Source organism: Schistocerca serialis, chromosome 3 (genome assembly GCF_023864345.2).
Source record: "Schistocerca serialis cubense isolate TAMUIC-IGC-003099 chromosome 3, iqSchSeri2.2, whole genome shotgun sequence".
Lineage (NCBI taxonomy): Eukaryota > Metazoa > Arthropoda > Insecta > Orthoptera > Acrididae > Schistocerca > Schistocerca serialis.
This window is the reverse complement of record NC_064640.1, coordinates 468,954,852-468,959,656: the sequence shown is the minus strand read 5'-3', so window position 1 is coordinate 468,959,656 and position 4,805 is coordinate 468,954,852. Positions and strand designations below refer to the sequence as shown.

At 42.4% G+C, this 4,805-nt stretch overlaps 1 non-coding gene across 1 annotated transcript; it reads left to right on the top strand.

The window, feature by feature from the left end:
• The first annotated feature begins 3,304 nt into the window (after window positions 1-3,304).
• Trnat-ugu (transfer RNA threonine (anticodon UGU)) lies at window positions 3,305-3,379 on the top strand. Its single transcript has one exon. It is a non-coding gene; the product is annotated as a tRNA-Thr (tRNA).
• The last annotated feature ends 1,426 nt before the right edge of the window (window positions 3,380-4,805 follow it).

Sequence of the window (4,805 nt, the reverse complement as noted above, 5' to 3'; positions counted from 1 at the left end):
TTTGTGAGGTTGATTCTCACTAAGGTCGTACCCCCACCACCAGCTTTTTTGAACGGTTGGCGGTTGGTCCTGGAAGGCGCCATGTTAGGACACTCTGGGGCCGCCGATTGAACGAGACGGACGCAGGTGTGCGGCGCTCGTCATTGATGGTGAGAAAAGTTGTTCATAATGTAGGTTTTTTGGGGTAACATTAATTATGAAGCATGTTCGGGTGTGAATTAATACCGGGAAACTTTCAGCGATAATTAATTTTTTAGAAATTTTTCAGATTAATGTGTTTTAACTAGCGGACTTAGGCGCGAGGTGATTGAGGGCATGAACCAACGGTTCTTGTTCTTACGTAAATAGCGGATAGGTTCATTAATGTTTCATTTGTTGCATAGTGTCTTTCTGGATACAAGCAATATAAATTTTTCATAATTCAACTGTTTATTTTACTCGTTTCTTTGTTGTCAAACTTGGCCACATGGTGCCTTCATTCATAACGGCAGTCACTGGATTTGCCATTCGTTAATCATAGTATGAATAATATGGAGTCATGAAGCCTGGGATGGTTTGCTCACGTTGCATTGCAGTTGCATAATACGTGGTTTCAACATGAACTTATCCGCATGGTACTGTATGTGTAGTAACACAAGTAATAATTGAGAGAGTGAAGGGTAATATCCTTCCCTACTCCGTGCGTTAAATAGGTGTGACAATAACTGAGTGGTGTTAAGAGGCCACCATTCAGTAACTTTCATTTTACCCATTTTAATTATTAGTAGATGTAACTGGCGACGAAGTGTTGTCTATGTTTCCGGAATGACGAGATACAAGAGATAATGAGTGCTTCATGTAGGTTTTGTCACTTAGAGTGGTAGTTTTCTTAAATATAATAGATTTCATGAATGTTTTGTCACAAGGAATAATAGTTTCCTTAAATGTATTGGCGCAGAGAGTAATAGTTTTCTTAAATGTTTTGTCACAGAGAGTAATAGTTTTCTTAAATATTATCGAAATAAATCAGAATGATAATTGAAATTCTCTCTTAGCGTTATTTAGTATCCTTCATCCATACCACTGAGATAATGACTATATTCTATGAATTTTCAATCTAGGCATATCTACTGTATGCATTATGCACTTCATGCGACTAACTGAATTCATAGTACCATAAAAAGAAAGTCTTACCGTCCCTAATGTGCACGTATTATTCCACGGCCATTCACCGATGTTGCTTTATCCGCTGCTTCATTTTAAAATTAGTATACTATCTTTTCTAGCGGGTTTGATTACCCATATCTCAATTTATCGGGCCTAATTGAAAGAATTAGAAACATAGCGGTAGGAATGGGAACCATGGAGCACTGCTTCCGCTTATATTAAACGGAGATACTTCTAACATGAAAATTAATCAGCTTAACAAACAAGGGGTAGACTTTCAGGTTCTATAGTCAAAAATTTCACGAGAGAGTAAATCCAAGGTCGTGGCTACGGACGACGAGGGAACAGTGAAGGTCATGAGTAAATTTTGGCTTCTCCAAGTAAATGGACAGATGGAGTAAAAGATGCATAAGGAAATTTGGTTATTGCATAACGAGTGTGTGGAGCCCGTAAGTCGCTTGTATTGAAACACCCAGCAAGAATCTATGAAAAATGCTCAGAAGTATGTCAGTAGGACCCACGGGAGGCCTATATACTGCCAGGAGGTAAACGTGTTTCCTGAAGGAAGTGACCTTTTGGGTATGAACTTCTTGAGACAAACAAATGATTTAGATAATTCCTAATAATTAATTGCCCAACACCAGTACTTCCTTTGTTTCCTGTTAGTTATCACGGAACCGTGCAGTAACGAGTCAACATAGGGGCACATTTCCATAGGTTGAGTATTAGGCGTTTAGAACAGTGTCACATCAAACCTGGACTCGGAACGACATAACATTACAAACAACTAAGGAACAACCACCGCAGTATGATGCACCTATATTATTTTATCAAAAATATACGAATTAGTGGACATAGTACGCGGTGTGTCCACCCTTCATCTTTATGACTGCTTTATGTCCGCTGGAGACACCTTCAGTGAGGTGACTAAGTGTCTGTGGGGGAATGGCAGACCATTCATACTGAAGAGACGAAACCAGAGAACATGGCTATACGGGACACTAGGGTCTGGAGAGAAGTCGACATTATAGCTCTTACCAAAAGTATTCCATTGGGTTCTGGATGAGTTTCTTGAAGAGCCAGTCTATTTCAGGAACGTCATTGTCCACAAACCATATCCCCCCAGCTGCTTCTTTATGACAGCTTACAGTGTCATGCTGCTACAAACGGTTACTGTCCCAAGTTGTTCCCCTGATTTACGTAATATACAACGTTGTAAGTGGTGTTAAACTGCATCTGCATTCAGAATTTTCTTAAGTCCAAAAATAGGGCAACAACCTAAACGTATAAAAAAAAGCACAACACTGGCACACCACATCCTTTTTACCTCACTTTTGGCACTGTTCTTGATGGATGGTAACGTTCGTCTGACATTAGCCAAACCCAAACCCTTGAGTCGGACTTCCACAAAGCATATCGTCATTTATTACTTCAGATAATTCGTTTCAGTCGTCAACTGTCCAGTGGCATCGATCATAACACCACCTCAAGCGTCGCTTAGCTCTGACTACAGAAATTTGTGAAACGGTAATGAAATCGAGACCCAAAGCCATCGTCAGGCGATATACATCAACGGGGACAGTTGAAAATGTGTGCCTCCACCTGGACTCGAACCCAGGATCTCCTGCTTACATGTCAGACGCTCTATCCAACTGAGTCACCGAGGACACAGAGAATACTGCGACTGCAGGGATTTATCCCTTTCAAGCTCCTTGTGAGACCCACATTCCCAACTTAACGTCCACACCACACACTACATTCGTAATGCCCCTGCCAATTACACTCATTACTCGAGGCAGACAATCTTACTGAGCCCGTAAGAGTTCGGGCAAGGCGTGTGCATCCAGCACAGAAGAAGAAGGTTAATGGCCAGTTAGCCTTAACTATATGAAGATGGTATCTGTTTTTTTGGACATGTCCGAAAGAACATATACCATCTTCATATAGTTAAGGCTAACTGGCCACTAAACTTCTTCTTCTGTGCTGGATGCACACGCCTTGCCCGAACTCTTACCGGGCTCGGTAAGATTGTCTGCCGCGAGTAATGAGTGTAATGGGGGGGGACACTAAGAGTGTAGTGTGTGGACATTAGGCTGGGAATGTGGATCTCACGGGGATCGTACAAGGGCTAAAACCCTGCAGTTCCACTATCCTCTGTGCCTTCGGTGGCTCAGATGGATAGAGCGTCTGCCATGTAAGCAGGAGGTCCCGGGTTCGAGTCCCGATCAAGGCACACATTTTGAACTGTCCTCGTTGTTGTATATCAACGCCTGTCGACACCTCAGGGTATTGATTTAATTATCATTTCATTCTAAGAGAGCTGCATGGTCACCGATGCTATCTGTTCTTTCGGACATGTCCTAAAGAATAGATACCATCTTCATACAGAAATGTGTGGCTTGTGAGAGGTACCTCGACCAATTTGTTAACTCTCTGCTCACAATCACTGCGCTACACCGATTGCTAAAATTACTTCCGCTGATTTCAGGCGATTTCTCACAACCACTATCCACAGTTCTCGATGGTAGCTATACGTCGACATATACGGTCTACCCCAGATTGATTTATCTGCGACTGTTTCTTCGTGTTTCCACTTCAAAGTCATAGCATAAGCAGTAGACTTGGGCAGCTTTAGAACTTTTGAAATGTGACTGATGGATTTGTAGCTCAGATTATATCCAATGACTAGTCCAGTTTCAAAGTCACTAAGCTATCGGACCGACTTATTCTGCTGTTACTGCTGCTGTACTGAAAGCACAATACTCATGCCTCCTTTGGTACTGGCGGGTCAGCCTCTCGTGATAACTAGTGATCAGTTCCGTATTATATGGGGTTGCCCGTATGGTTTTGATCAGAAAGTTAATGAATACAGAATGAGTCGTCAGAGCAATAGTGCGTAAAGAGGACTAGCATCTTACAAATCTGCAATAGTATACTCAGCCTTCCCGTAGAAATAGTAGACGAGTGAGTGGAAGAAGAGGACAAGTTCTGACTGAAGTATAGTAACAGCCAACAAGATTATCGGCAATAGTGAAAATTATCGTCAGATCTAAAGGAGTTCCCTTCATTTCGAAACTTTTACTGGTAAGAATGATCGTAATTTAGTCGAGATTTCAACACGTAAACATGTGTAGCACTTGTTTAGGTAGGGTATATAAGGTCATTAACAGCCTCAGACGTTGAGTGATCACTGTGAAGGACACGGAGGTGCCACGTAGCCATTGATGCGGCATTATCAGCATCTGACAGAGTTTAAAAGTGGTCACATGTTGAGCCCTCATTTGGCCGAGTGTTCGTATCGTGCAACATCCATCAAGATTTGTGGAGTTTTCGGATGTGGCAGTGGCTAGATGTTGAGCTGTATGGCAACGGGATGGGACGCATACTTGTCATGTTTCTGGTTGACGACGTCTGACCAGTACAATGAAAGCACACCGCGCTGCACATCAAGCACATCGAACCCCTTCACATCTGTGCCTACCATCCGAGAGCAAGTAACGTACTCCTTGCATCATTCTGTTGCATACCGGACCATTACACGTAATCTAGCTGCAAATGGACAAGTGAGTTACTGTCTAATGCGTGAGCTGCTGTAAACAACACAACACATACAGCTGCTTTTCAAGTGGTGCCTTAGCCGGGAAGCATTAAGAGCTGTT